Genomic DNA, 16369 nt, shown 5'->3' with positions numbered 1-16369 from the left:
TGAAATGCATGAGTATTCATTATTTTCCGCTGCGAACGCATATTCTTGAATATCCATGATAATTGAAATGTGTTATTATAAATGACCAGGTGTATTGTATATTGATGAGGAATGATGTTGGTTTTTGAAAGCTTTTAGTTTTTGAAAACGTCGATCTGACGCCCATTTGTTTATATGCGTGCTTATTTACTCTGATTATATGTTAAGTATTTTGGGGTAGAAAAAGGGGTGTTACACATAGCAGTAGACACTCCCAGCCATTAACAGATACAACTCCACACACCTACAAAATCAGGGCACTAAAAAAAGGTGAGAAACTCGCACACCTATGATCGATCACTCCCCTTTTAGCAAGGTTATCTTTGGTTGTGATCTTATTTTGAAATTGTCTCCACACCATCCCCGACACTTTTGACGTAACCGCCTTATTCTACACTCTAGACCAAGGAATAATAGTCACTACTACAAAATATACCTTTGGTACCACTATCTTACAACGGCCGTTTAAAAAATATAGTAATATCTCATTTTTGCTCGTCTTAAGTTTTTTTATTATTTTATTGAAATATATCTCATCGCAGTTCTTAATAACAACCGTTGTGATTGATGGTCACTTGCTTCGATTCTCAACACCAACTTTTTATAGTTTTTGTTATTGAAATATGTCGTTAGTTTTTTTAGAAGTTGTTAGAAGAGTAAATTAATATCATATAGTGAATTTTAAGAAATGTACATAAAATAAGTAGTCACCTACACATGAGTTTGTACAGGTCACACAATATCATTATAAAGAGTAAATAAATATAGTATAGTGGTGGCTAAGAAATGTATATAAAAGATATATAAATTATGTATTTTTGACCCATCGAAAATGTATATTTTAGTAGAAAAATAAATAAAATAATAAAGTTGTCATCTACCCGTGCGTTCACACGGGTCGTGCAATGTCTTTATAAATAGTAAATAAATATATTATAGTGATGGTTAATAAATTTTTATAAAAGATATACAAATCAAGTTGTCTCGGCCTGTAGAAAATGTACATTTTAGTAGAAAAAATAAATTAAATAATTAAGTAGTCATCTACTCGTGTGTTTGCACGGTTTGTGCAATATCGTAATAAATAGTAAATAAATATAGTACGGTGATGGTTAATATGTACATATAAAATATTTAAGTAAATGAAAAAGTAGTTTTAAATTTTGAATATGGTATGAATATTAATTTAATTTAGAAGAGGTTAGTTTATTGTCAGCAATTACATGAATATTAAGTACCAGAATTGGTGCAATGCATATCAAAATATTAAAACGGATTACCCGACCCTAAATGGGTCGGTCCTGGTGGACCTCAAGCTTTTTAGGACCATGTCAAAAAAAATATATTATAATATATGCTAAAATATTACTACTCGAGTCTGACCCTATAATGGCTTCGGACTACCGGACCTTAGACGAGTTTTTTAAAGTTATTTTTTATAAAAAAAGTAAAATAAAAACCTTATAATATTAACATGTCGATATTTAATTACTATATTAATTTTATAAATACTTTAATATGTTTTTGGATTACATGTCGATATTGTATAAAATAATATTCAAATATTTAACATAAAATGAACTAATATAATACGAAGAAGTTATGAATTAAAACACAAAATAGTTACCTATTAATTTGATTATATCAATGTATAATATTTAAAAAAGATAAAATTTATTGAGGTGAGAAAATGAAGTGTGTTATTTTAGAGTGAGATAACATAAATATTAATACTATTTATTTAAATTTATAGTTATGCAGACATAACAGCTACTCGCGGTCCATACTTATCAGCTCTAATAGATAGAGAATTTTTTATAACCAAGTTAAAAAATCCTAAAGAATATGAATTTTAATTTTAAGATCCAAACTATGTGATTTTATGGACTTGACAGACTGACCCATATAACTATTCCATTTTGACTGTTATATATTCAGACAAGTGTTTTACTATCCTCCTAGCCGGAAAAAAAAAAATCAGTGTCATTGTTAATGAATCTTTAGAAAAGTCAAAAGTATAATGAAATTAAAACGAAAATTTCTAAAACAATCCTTTCTTTTATTTAATAACAATTCTAATATTTTTAATAAGTCTTACTAATAAAACAACCTTCAATTTGAAATCCATATTTTCCTAAAGCATCAATCATAGAACAATCTAGGGTTCACAAATTTATCTATTCATTTATCATCATTCCAATTTCAATATTAATTGATGGCTGAAGTATGAGCTGTGACAAATTTATTTGTACCTTAAATTGTGGAGTAGGCACAAACACATTTACTGTTTATATTTAATCACATGCATGCATACTGCTTTTATCTTGTTTAAAAAAGGAAAGACATGTTCTTACCAAAATTAAAATTAAACCGTTGCATGGCAGCAACCGCCCATCGGAGCGCCACCGGCGCCGACGTATAACGCCGCGAGTGGCCCGATTGCTCTGATGTGGCGTGCCACGAAGGTGGAAACTTTGCAATGATTACACCAACTTGCAAAGTATTTAGATATTAAGAGCTTTTTCGTACCTTCCTCTCCGGCCTTGAATTTGAATTTGAGTGCTTTCCAAATTCCTGTTGTAGATTGACTATCCGTATAGAGGTTGTAGAGACGACCAAATTATGTATTCAGTATATGTCCACGGCATAGCAATTTATTCTCTTTGTGTTTCTTGCGCTCCTTCTTGAGTTCATCAGAGTCATCCTCAGTTGGTTTAGGAATTGGTGTCAAATTAGGATTTAAGACAAGGTGAACCTTCAGAGTGGTCAGTAGGAATGTCATCTTGTCATGTCATTTGGTGAAATTGGTTCCATCAGAGTGATCCAACTTGATAAGGTCATGGTTCATAACTTTGATGCTTGAAACTGCAGCATTTGAAGCCATTCTTTGAATACTTTTAAGATTGTTAGATATATCGATAAATTTGAATGGATCCAGGTCTGAATCGTGATTGATTTTACTTTCCTTAAAAGTATTTCAAGCACTCTCTTTATTGTCAGAGACTTGAATACAAGAGTACACAAGATAATCCAGCCTCGTAATCAAATATGCACAAGACTAGTGAAGATTCGAATGCAGGGAAATATGTTTATGAGAAGAGGATGCACGAATTTGATATGTTGATTTTCGAATATTGAACAATGTATTTATAGGTCATGCATGTGTTGTTTCACAAGGTTGTAACTCTTGATGAAACAACACCTTTATACGTCTAATCATCCTCAAACGGATGGTCAAACTGAGAGGACGATACATACACTTGAGGATACGTTAAGAGCTTGTGTACTTGAAAGTGGAGGAAATTGGAAGGAACTCCTACCATTTATAAAGAAAAAGCCTTTTATTATTAATAAATAATTACGAAACCATGAATCTGATAACTGTTTATTTTCTCTATTAATACAATTAAAATAGAATGTATAAAAAATAAACGAGTAATTAAATCGAGATCGATCAACTTATATATATGATATAAGTAATCCTGATGCAAAATACGGTATATATGATATAGTGTTTCTGTTTCATTCATTCAAACACTTAATGGTTATTTTCCTTTGAGCGATCAATGGTCGTTTGCTTCTTGATCCGACATTAGTATGGTGAAGCAATGACGTGTTGATCAATCATACTGAATCAATAATCGAGATGTGTTTGACGGTCTGAATTTGGTGCATTAGGGTTAGTGACGGCACAAGAGTTGTGTCGTCAAAGAGTTATGTGATTAGGGTTATGACTGCACAAGAGTTGTGCTTTCTAACAATTTTTCAAACAGCGTTAACCGGTTAACGCATTTGGTTAACCGGTTAACGCAAGACGAAATACAATTTTCTAAGTTTTTTTAAACAGTGTTAACTGGTTAACGCATTTGGTTAACCGGTTAACGCAAGACGGGATTCAACTTTCTAACAGTTTTTCAAACAGTGTTAACCGGTTAACGCATTTGGTTAACCGGTTAACGCAATACGAAATACAACTTTCTAAGTTTTTCAAACAGTGTTAACCAGTTAACGCATTTGGTTAACCGGTTAACGCAAGATAGAATACACCCGTTCCCGCTGATCGGGCAGCGGACCCCCCGGATAACTCTGCGTAGTGTGATCGGTCGTCGAAATTTAATTAAAAAGAATTAAAATTAATAATAATAATAATGTGTTTATTATTATTGTCTTGTGGTGATCGGTTATGGCCTTAGTTTTCCTTTATTTTGTTTTGGGTTTTAAAATACGACCTGCGTGTCGTGCCTCTCTTTTAATCTCTCAATGTAACTTCTTTTCTCATCTCACTCCCTCGTATGTAAAACGAGTTTCTTTTATGTAATGTAATTTTATGAAGAAAGCAAAGAAGTCAATGCCAAAGGAGGACAACCTTGAAGATATTGCTTGGAGAAGCTTAGATCGTTATTAGGTTAGCTTAGGTTCTCTCATTGGCTTGGGAGAACAACTGCGCTAGGGGCCATAACTGTTTCATTATATATGTATGTATGTTGATGCATGTGAATGTATATTGATGCATGTGAGAGACGATTTATATGATAAATAAGCCGGTGAGATCATGATAATTGCAAATTCCCTCAAATTAAATATTAAGTTTATGCTTTCCAAGTTTTAACACTCATCAAGACTAGTATCGGATAATGTAGGTTTCGCCTACGCGAGGTGCATGTTCTATATTAGTAAGGTGCGATGGGATAATTGTAATATCCAACTGTTAAAACAATGGGTCAAACTTAACTGAAAAAATTATAAAAAGATTATATATGTTTAGAAGCAAGAGTTGGAAATTATCCATGTGATGGATTGGAATAAGGAGTTATTCACCCAACTAAAATATTCGAGAGTTGTATTAGATACAATTGGAAGGAGTTCCTACCTAAATAACCTAGTTCTGTGTAATCCGCCTACGCGGACTTAGAACGAAGTGAAATATGGATCTCGACCCACTAGAAAATCTTCCAACGGGATTTTCCGAATCAAGTGATAAGGGTTATTTGTTTTGAGTAAAATAGTGGGAGCATATTTAATTAAAGGCCTAATTAAATATGTTATTGATACTTATATTTTCATTAACTCTTATGTAGATTACCATGACAACAAACACCTCTAACAACATCTTGCGATCAATCCTTGACAAGGAAAAATTGTCTGGGACAAATTTTCTGGATTGGCACCGAAACGTGAGGATTGTCCTCAAACATAATAAAAAGTTGTATGTCTTGGAGAAACTTGTTCCTGAAGAGGAACCTCATAGTTCTGCACCTAAGGCCGAAAGAGATGCTTATAAGAAGCATGTCGATGATGCCAATGAAACTGCTTGTCTCATGCTAGCTACCATGAACTCAGAATTGCAAAAGCAACATGAGAACATGGCAGCGTTTGATATGATCGAACACCTTAAAATGCTCTATCAAGAGCAAGCAAGGCATGAAAGGTTTGAAGTTTCAAAAGCCCCTTTTCAAGGCAAGTTAGCTGAGGGAGCCCCTGTAGGTCCCCATGTGCTCAATATGATTGGGTATGTGGAAAACCTTGAGAGACTGGGATTTCCCCTCGGAAAGGAACTTGCGACTGATTTGATCTTGCAATCGTTGCCAGATAGATTCAGTCAATTTGTCCTAAATTTCAATATGAATGATATGGACAAATCTCTTCCTGAACTGCTAGCCATGTTGCGAACTGTTGAGCAGAATCTGAAGTCAAAAGGGAAATCCATTCTGATGATCCGAAATGGAAAGAGACAGAACAAAAGGCCCACCAAGCAGGGTGATAAAGGGAAAGGCAAGGAAGTTGCCAAACCCAAACCCACTGTTGCTGCTTTGAAGCCTAGTGGAGGCATAACAAAAGAAGGCACCTGCTTCCATTGCGGTAAGACCGGACACTGGAAGAGAAACTTCCCATGTAGAGACTTCAACTTCAGGTATTTTTGTTATTGAAATTAATTTATCTACTTCTGCATCATGGGTATTAGATACTGGATGCGGTTCTCACATTTGTACAAATGTGTAGGGACTAAAAAGGAGTAGAGATTTGGCAAAAGGTGAAGTCGACCTACGAGTTGGCAATGGAGCAAAGGTTGTTGCTTTAGCCGTAAGAACTTATGTATTGACTTTACCTAGTGGTTTAGTATTTCAGTTAGAGAACTGTTATTATGTACCTGCAATTAGCAGGAATATTATTTCCGTTTCTTGTTTGGACAAGTTTGGTTTTTCATTAATAATAAAGAACAATTGTTGCTCAATTTATTTGAATGATATATTCTATGCTACTACACAAATGAACAATGGACTATATGTCCTTGATCTTGAAATGCCTATTTATAACATTAATACCAAAAGGATGAAACCTAATGAGTTAAATCCAACTTACATTTGGCATTGTCGATTAGGCCACATAAATGAGAAACGCATTTCCAAACTCCATAAAGATGGACTCTTGGACTCTTTTGATTATGAATCATATGAGACATGCATATCTTGTTTAATTGGAAAGATGACAAAGTCTCCATTCACAGGAAAAGATGAAAGAGCTAATGATCTTTTGGCCCTCATACATACTGATGTATGTGGACCACTGAATATACCAGCCAGAGGAGGTTTTCAATACTTCATCACATTCACTGATGATTTCAGTAGATATGGTTATGTGTATTTAATGAAACACAAATCAGAGTCCTTTGAAAAGTTCAAGGAATTCAAGAATGAAGTACAAAACCAACTAGGTAAGAATATTAAAACTCTTCGATCAGATCGAGGTGGTGAGTATTTAAGCCTAGAGTTTGATGACCATCTGAAAGAGTGTGGGATCCTATCCCAACTTACTCCTCCTGGAACACCCCAATGGAATGGTGTATCTGAGAGAAGAAATCGAACCCTGTTAGACATGGTCCGATCCATGATGAGTCACGCCGATCTTCCAAACTCCTTTTGGGGACATGCACTATTGACAGCAGCTTACACACTTAACTGTGTTCCATCCAAAAAGGTTGAGAAGACACCATATGAGATATGGAGTGGTAAGAAACCACATATGTCTTACATGAAGATTTGGGGTTGCGAAGTTTATGTGAAACGACAAATTTCAACTAAGCTTGAGCCCTAATCTGACAAATGCTTATTTGTGGGGTATCCTAAAGAAACAAGAGGGTATTATTTCTACAATCCTTCTGAGGGCAAAGTGTTTGTCGCTTGAACTGGAGTTTTCCTAGAAAAAGATTTTATTTCCAAAGGAATCAGTGGGAGGGAAGTAGAGCTTGAAGAAATTCAAGAATCACAAAGCATCGATACACCTATGGAGGAATTAGAGCAGGAAACACAAGTAGTTGTGGAAGAGCAACGTGCTCAAGTAGAACAAGACCAGCGTAGGTCAAGCAGGATACGTCACCTACCTGAGAGATATGGATATCTCATAACAGATCAAGGTGATGTATTACTCATGGATTAAGATGAGCCTGTGACCTACCAAGAGGCCATAACTGGTCCCGAGTCTGAGAAGTGGCTAGAAGCCATGAAATATGAGATGGATTCCATGTACACAAACCAAGTTTGAACCTTGGTAGAGCCTTATGTAGGAGTTAACTCTATAGGATGCAAGTGGGTCTTCAAAAATAAGACTGACATGGATGGTAAGTGTAAGACCCCAATTTTGTCCCTAAGATCCCTCATGGCATCATAACATTTCATTTTCAAAGCCTCAAGGATCATGAGCATCTTAGTTCCCTTTGCCTTTGGGTGGGACTTCTTGAGAGTGGTTTGAGATCACCAAGCATGCTTGAATTGTATATCATTGCCTTTCTTATTTTGTTTACAAACCAAAAGCACAAAAATATGTCACTAACATTTCTTGTTTATAGCTTGAGCAATCACAAGGTCAAGAGCTTCAAGGAGATCCTTTGTGCAGAGATATGGCCAAGTGAAGATGATAGCAAGCATGGTAATGGTTCCCAAAGCTCTTATCCATCAAATATGCCTCCCTAGCATCTCAATTCATCATTTTTGATCAAAGCAAGTCAAAGGGTTGGAGGTTTTGTTTCTCAAGGAAGCCCTAATTCATCTGCATACCATAATGCCTTGCTTATGAAGCAACCTCAACCCATGGTCAAATACAATCAAGGGAAGTTCTTTAATTCATCATTTCATGCATATTTGAGCTTATTTGAGTGTCCTCAATCATCAATTCATCAAGATATGGGTTGTGGACTTGAGGAGTTGATCGGTCAATTCATCTGACTATTTTGAAATGCACTAAGACCTAACTTTTTATGTGTTGGTCAAATGGAGATGATTCCAAAATCACAAATGTTCCTAAGGACAATATGAACAACTTTCATGTTCATAAAAAATTTATTTAAAGCTTGGAAGGTCATCATACATTCCAAGATATTATAGGTCATTTTGACTGAAACCCTAATTTAGGGTTAACTCCCCAAGAACATAACTCATTCATTTTTTATGATTTTGAGGTGGGATAAAATTAATTGGAAAGCTTAATATGTCTAATTCAAATGTTATATTGAACAAAATTTCAAAATCTCAAAGGAAATACATGTGATAATGCAAAACATTATAGGTCACTTTGGATCAAATGCATTGAAAGGCAAAAAAGTCCAACTTCAAGTGCCCATAACTATTTCATCAAAAATCCAAATGATGCAAAATTTAAGTCCATTTTAATTGTATTGAGAAGATCTACAACTTTGATGTTAGGGTTTTTTTCATTTGGGGCTTGCATCATCAAAATTGAGGGGCTTGAACATTGTCTAAATTTGGAAACCTTGCCTTTACATGTTTTGCACCTTACACTTTAAATTCAAAATTCACAAATTTCCATACTTCAAATGGATTTTTGCCCAATATAACATTTGTTCCTTATGTCAAGACCTTTCCAACCATTACTCACATGCTCATGTTTGGATTTGGCAAATGGGATTTTCGAAGACTTGAGGTTTTATGACCAATTATGGATTTCATGTTGAATTTCCATGCACAAGCCATTGCAGCTCAGAGTACAGGTCCATTTCAATTTGGTATGATATCAGCTTGCATTTGCACTTGCTTTTGAGCTCTCCATGTGCCTGTACAGGCCTATGCATGGAGGATCCAATTTCATGCACACGAGTTTGATCACACTTGCCTTGCCTCTCCAACTATAAATAGAAGCATCATTCCATTCAATTAACATCTATAAATCAACCTGAAATGCTACTGAATTGAAAACCAAACCTCTCACCAAAGGAACTATTTCATTTTCGTTCAAATTTCTCAGATCTGAAATTCAACTAAATCTGGTTGAATTTCTAGATCTAAAGTTCCTAGACCTCTCTCTCATAATCCATAGAACTTCTGTTTGACCAAAGGAAGCAAGGAAGCAAGCTCAGATCTCCACAATTCAAAGGTTCTCTCCAACTAGTTTTTTCTTCGAAACTCATTATTTCTTGATCTATTTGCTTGGATTTTGTGTTGGCTGAAGTCCTCTTCATAGAGGCAATTATTTTGAGTGCTCAATTGTTGAAATCCATGAAGTTCACATGAACACCACAGAAGTTCCACTTCTGATTTCTCTCAATATAGAGATCTAGAGTGGAATTGAGTGGTATAGGGGTGATGTACATCACCCCAGCTTTCGAATGATACCTAGATCGTTCATGTTGGTTTCCATTTTAAGTTCTGCAAATTTTGGATGTGGCCGGAGGTTGGCCGGAGAAGACGGTGGCACTGGCCACCGTCTGGTTCCCATATTCAATCTGATCTGTCCATGTGAGTTTCCAGATTCAATCACACGCGTCCATTGTTATGACTTATTTAAAGGCTTGGTGTGTTTCAGTTGACCAAGGTGCATGGTGAACGCGCGCTTCTAGGCCGTGCGATGATCCACGTCAATTAATGAATCTTCATCCAATGGCTCACGCTTTTTGCTTCTTTTTTTTTAATTCTGATTTAATTTTCCATTTTATTATTTTAATTTCATTTCATTTCAAAAATTCATATCTTCTTCATTTTAAATCCAAAAAATATGGGACCAATTGCATTCTTCTCCATTTAAATTCTAGTTTCTAAAAATGATTTTTAATATTTTTTATTTTGTCATTTGATGTTTTTTGTGAATTTTCTTTTTTCTGGTTATTTTTAATTCATTTTAAATAGTTTTCAATATTCAAAAAATACAAAAATATTTTCCTAACCTATTTGAATGATGATGGATCTATGAAAAATATTCTCATCAATTTTCTAATTGATTTGAGATTTATTTGAGATTTTAGTTCAATTAGGTTATTTTTATTCATTTTTAATTGATTAAAAGTAGTTTCTGACTTTTAAAAATGCTGAAATTTTTTGTCAAACTTTGTTTGACCTTGTTGAACTTGGGATAAATCACTTGGACCTTTCAAGGTTGATTTGAAGGGATTTTGAAGTTTGACCTTTCTTTATTATTTTAATTCAATTTTATTTTTTAATATTAAAAAATGCCAAAAATATTTTGTTCATTTCTTGACTTCCAATCTTCATCTTACTTCTGTTTTTGATTGTTTGACCATGATTCTAAATGTCATTGGTCAACATATGTTGATTGGTACATGCTATTTCATTTAATGCACTTTATTCTTTCCTTTTCCATTTCCATCTATTCTTCCATCTTCTTCTTCTTTTTTCTTCTTTTGATCAATGAGTTGAAGGTTGATAAGTTAGCATTGATTAGAGAGGCTTAATCTTCCTTGATTCAAATCTAATTCATCTTGATCAATTGATCAAGTGAATGGCTTTGCATTAAGGATAGGTTGTTTCCTAAATCATGCAAAGGACTTAAACCAATACAAGATCAATCCTCTTTTTCTTTTGGCATGGCAAGTTGTTGGAACTTGGTTCACTAATCAAGACTTCTAACTTGTGTTGTTGCCTACATTATTATTGACCGGCCTCAGATAGTTGTGACTTCTACATAAGTCCAATTACGATTGCTTAACATAGAGCTAAATTTTCCTTATGGCACACTAACTACTAACACTAACCATTAACCATTAACATTTACTTTTTGCACTTTACATTTATGCAATTTACTATTCTTGCACATATTATCCATTTGTTTTTTTCCTTTGCTCACTTGAGCACATGTTTATGTTAATGCAATTTGCCTTTTGCTCACTTGAGCACATAATTATGTATATACTATTGTGCTTGTGTTTTGTTTGATTGTTGTTGACCACAATGCAAAGATATGGACAAATGGACTTAGACTTTAGGACTTTCCCTATGAAATTTTGGAGCCAAAGAGCAACTAGGCCTCATGCCTTTAGAGTGCTATAAATGTCAAAGAGCAAATAGGCCTCATGCCTTTATAATGCTTAAAGCTTAAGGATGAACATTGAAAGGACCATATTCTAAACTCCCTCTTGTCCATTCTTTGATTGTATTATAGAACCTTTTGATGTGTGTGTTTTTGTGCTAGGGATTCCCACTTGAGCCAAATTGAGGAACCATTACCATGAGCATCTAAGAGAGAGGGATCCAAGACCTTGAAGAGCCTTGTCCAAGAATTCATTGATTATTGATTGCTTGAGTTTATGCTTATGTGATTGCTTATTCCAAAGTATGGGAGCTACTTGGATCATCAATATGATCTCAAGAGAGGAACTCCTTTTGTGGTTTTGTTCCTTTATCCCTTATCTCTTGTATGCTTAGGATCTTAGCCATTCTTCTTCTTCTCTCCACTCTAACCCAAGCCAAAACTTTTGTGCAAACATTAACACTTGTTTTCAACATTAGAAACCTAAGCCTTATGCTTTTGATTTTCCAACTTTCTCTTCATAATACTTATTTTGAATTGAACTTCTAAGTCAACTTTGACCATTTTGTACAAACTTTTCATTGGTAAATATAACCCATTCAAATATCTTTTTGTGGTTTCAATGACCACTTTCTTAATCAAAGCTTTTTCATAACCTTTAGTTATTAGGTTTGAGTAATTCTTGAGGTAGATGTAATACTCCCCTTTATCCTTAGTGATGGACAATAAGTCTTCCATGCTTATTATAGGGTTAACTCCTCACTAGCATGTTGAAGCTATCCTCACATGGTGGATTTGTGGTTTTGGGTTGAGTTTTCTCCCTTGGATAACAAAAGACCTTAAGGCTTTTGGACCAATCAATTCACCAACTTATTTTGAGATTTTTACCCCGAACTACGAGGTTTTGTTCCTAATCTTTTTTAAGATGGTACGTAGGCAATGGGTTTATCCATCCAAACACAAAATGTATATAAACTTGTATATTCTTTTCTCATCTCTTCAATCATGTTTGCACAAATAAATTTTCACAAAAATACCAACCTTACAACAAATATGAAAAGGGCTCCCTAGGAGTACCTAGGATGTTTTGGGTGCCTAACACCTTCCCATTGCATAACCAACCCCCTTACCCAGATCTCTGACCTTTTTACTAGTTTTTGATTCGATAAAACTTTTAGGTTTTTGTTCGCTTTCTAACCATTCCTTTGGATAAATAGAAGTGTGGTGGCGACTCGACTTGTATGGTTTAACTTGGATTTAGTCAATATCTCTAATGGTAACGAATACCCCGCTACAGAAAAGTGGCGACTCTGCTGGGGATCGAACCCAATGGGTTTTGCCTACTTTTCATGATTGTTGTATTATTGTGTATTTGTTTTGTGACATATTTTTGTGTAATTTGGGATTACTGTATTGTATGTAATGATTTAATTGCTTGAATATTAATTCCTTGTATGCTTGGTGATCTTTGTGAGATGAGTTCTATACCCGAACTCGAGTGCACTTAGGATAGGAGAATGGCATAGTCTTGTTGACTTGTGTGGAGTTATTCCTTAGCAAGTTGACTTGCAAGTCCATTCACTTGGTGGAGGTCATGTTGGGATCAATAATGTCACACAAGTAGTTGTGGTTAGACATTACTCTTTCCAATATAGACCTTAGAAGCCAAGGACCTTAGTTTACCAAACCTATCTTGGCCTATTCTTAGGATGTAGTGCGAAAGTCGTGCAAGTGTAAGATTTGATACGATTGTTACGCGATACTACACTCATAAGAGTATCTCTTGAGAATATTTTTGGAATATGAGTAGTCGTTTGTCCGATAATATCCGAAAGATGGGATGATGACTATGGGAACCTCTTGTAGAACATGTTTGGCAGGTTTAAACCCTAGTACACTCCCTTTGGGTGATTCTTAACCGAGACTCCATGCTCGTGACTTGCAACAAACCCTTGATTCATGGTTGATCCGTTCATGTATCCTTAATATCAATGGAACTTGGGTGTTAATAAGGTGTAAACCGTAATCCACCAAAATGGATGATTGATATTAAGGATGATATGATCCATCCCATGACCTTTGTTTGGTGTGCTTTGCTTGATCCTTGAGTGTGTTTGTTGCATTCATGCATTCATGCACCCATTTGCATCCATATCATCAATAATAAGAAAATTTTCAAGGAACTTAAGAGGTCTATTTGCCAATTTTCAGACATGGAAAGACAAAGAAGGAATACCAAGAAGTACAGCTTCAGACAACCGGACTTGAAAGAGCTCAGGAATTTGACATAGTATGTATTAGATCCTTTGGGTTTCAAAGCTCGTTTTGGGAAGCTTCTTCCTCTTCTGACTACTCAAGTGGATGAAGGATTGATGAGCGTATTGGTGCAGTTTTATGATCCTTTGTATCGTTGCTTCACTTTTCCTGATTTCCAACATCTGCCTACGCTTGAGGAGTATGCCTATCTTGTCGGCATACCTATTCTGGACCAGTTGCCGTTCAGTGGCTTGGAGAGTATTCCTACTTCTCGAGAGATAGCTGACATGTTGCGCAAGATGAGTCTCTGGTTGATGCTCATATGACTACCAAAGGTGGAATTCAAGGTCTCCCTTCTGAGTTCCTCATTGCCCAAGCTACCGTGTATGGGAAGGCCATGAGTGAGGATGCCTTTGAGGCCATATTTGTACTTCTCATCTATGGGTTAGTGTTGTTCCCCAACATCGACAAGTTTGTGGATGTGAACGCTATTAGGATTTTCTCTACTCCCAATCCCGTTCCGACTCTATTGGGTGAAGCTTATTTTTCTTTGCATATGAGGAATGCAAAGGGTGGTGGTGCCATTGTGTGTTGTTTGCCTCTGTTGTATAAGTGGTTTATTTCTCACTTACCGCAGACGGTCGCTTTCAAGGAGAACAAATGATGTCTACGGTGGTCCACGAGGCTTATGTCTCTCACTAATGATGATATCTTTTGGTACAACCGGGTGTATGATGGTGTGCAGATTATCAGCTCTTGTGGTGACTTCTCCAATGTACCTCTTCTTGGTACATGTGGTGGGATTAACTATAACCCTGTTTTGGCACGTCGTCAGCTTGGGTTCCCCCTAAAGGATAAACCCAATAACGTTCTGTTAGAGGGTGTGTTCTTTCAGGAGGGTAAATATCCCCAAGGCTTGAAGAGTAGGATGGTCCGCGCTTGGCGCAAGAATCATAGGAAAGGAAGGAATGAGTTGGGTCCGAAGAATTGCATCGCTTTGGAGCCTTACACTACTTGGGTTAGGAAGAGAGCTTCTGAGTACCTCATGCCTTATGAGTATCCGAGACCTATACTTTTGGTTATGGTTGGGCCTTCAACCCTCCCTAATCAAGGAGTAGAGGAGTTGAGAGATGAAGACCGTTCACGTGCTTGGATCCGTGAACGAGAAGAGTTGCTTCAGCGGATTAAGGAAAAGGATGCTTTGATTGAGTTTCTCGAGCATTAGGTCATTGATGATCCTGATGATGCGTGGACTTCTCTACTTCCTCAGTCTTCTAGGTTCTGGAAGAGGAAGTATGATCGACTAGCCAAGGAGAAGGCAGATATGGAGGCGGCCTATGAGGAGGAGGTGAAGAAGCTTCGTGCATCTTATCTTCCCGTGTCCAGAGCTTTGGATGATTGTTTCTAGGGATCCATAGGACGTTCATTTTCCTTTGTATTTTGGTTACCAATGTTGTACTTCTTTGGTGTAAAAATATTTTCCAGATATTATTGATGAGACATTTCCATATGTGATATAAATGTAATATTTCCCGAAATTCGCAAATAGAACTCTAAAAGTTCCTCTGATATAAAAAAAAACAAATCATATGCACAAGCATTACATGTATCATGTGCATAAGCAGGTTTTGTTCCAGGCTTCTTGTCCTTTGGTCTAACTCTGTGTTCTTCATTTATTTTGAAGACAAGCTGACTCACCGGTACTACACCAGAGCCAATTCTTCGAGACTGGTGGATCATTTGGAACAAGAGAACCGCGAGCTGAAAGAGGAGGTAGCCAGATTGACTTCTCTGATGGAGTCATTCTTAGCCGCTCAGAGCCAGTCTTCTCCAACACCTGCACTCCTCTTCAGAGGACAGTCATTTCTGAGATTGTAACCTCTACCGTGCCTGCTGCAACAACTCACTTTTGCGCCATCTATGCCAGCTGGATTCCCTTGGGGAATGCCTGCCAACTTTATGCCAGAGGGCTTTGCTCCAACTCTTGCTTCTTTACCGGCATCTAGCCTGGTTCTTTCAGTGCCACCTCCCGTTGTGCACACGTTACCGAGGGTCGAAGATACCATCTACCACTCTGAGCCATCTAAGGGCCCAGACGTTTATGAGAAGATGGATGATATGAAATACCAATTCCTTGAGCTTCGCAAGGAACTGAAGACTTTGAGGGGGAAAGACCTCTTTGGTAAGAGTGTTGCTGAGTTGTGCCTTGTGCCCAACGTGAAGATTCCTGTCAAATTCAAAGTGCCTGACTTTGAGAAATATAAGGGAAACACCTGTCCTCTCAGCCATCTTGTGATGTATGCTCGCAAGATGTCGACACAAACTGATAATGATCAACTGCTCATCCACTATTTCCAGGACAGTCTGTCCGGTACCGTTCTCCGGTGGTACATGGGTTTAGAAAGTTCGAGCATCCGCTCTTTCAATGATCTTGGCGAGGCCTTCGTCAAGAAATATAAATATAACATTGATATGGCTCCTGATAGGGACCAGTTGAGGGCGATGTCGCAGAAAGGGAAAGAGACCTTCAAAGAGTACGCCCAAAGGTGGCGCGAATTGGCAGCTCAGATAGTGCCACCATTAGAGGAGAAAGAGATGACCAAGATCTTCTTGAAGACCTTGAGCTCATTTTATTACGAGAGGATGATAGCCAGTGCTCCCTCAGACTTCACCGAGGTGGTGAATATGGGGATGAGATTGGAAGAGGGGGTCCGTGAAGGACGCTTAACTCGAGATGAAGGCTCTTCAGCAAAGAGATATGGAAGCTTTGCGAAGAAGAAGGAGGGAGAGGCACATGTTGTGT

The sequence above is a fragment of the Lathyrus oleraceus genome, chromosome 1, assembly GCF_024323335.1.
Source record: "Lathyrus oleraceus cultivar Zhongwan6 chromosome 1, CAAS_Psat_ZW6_1.0, whole genome shotgun sequence".
In the NCBI taxonomy this organism is placed as follows: domain Eukaryota; kingdom Viridiplantae; phylum Streptophyta; class Magnoliopsida; order Fabales; family Fabaceae; genus Lathyrus; species Lathyrus oleraceus.
This window is presented reverse-complemented; position numbering follows the sequence as displayed.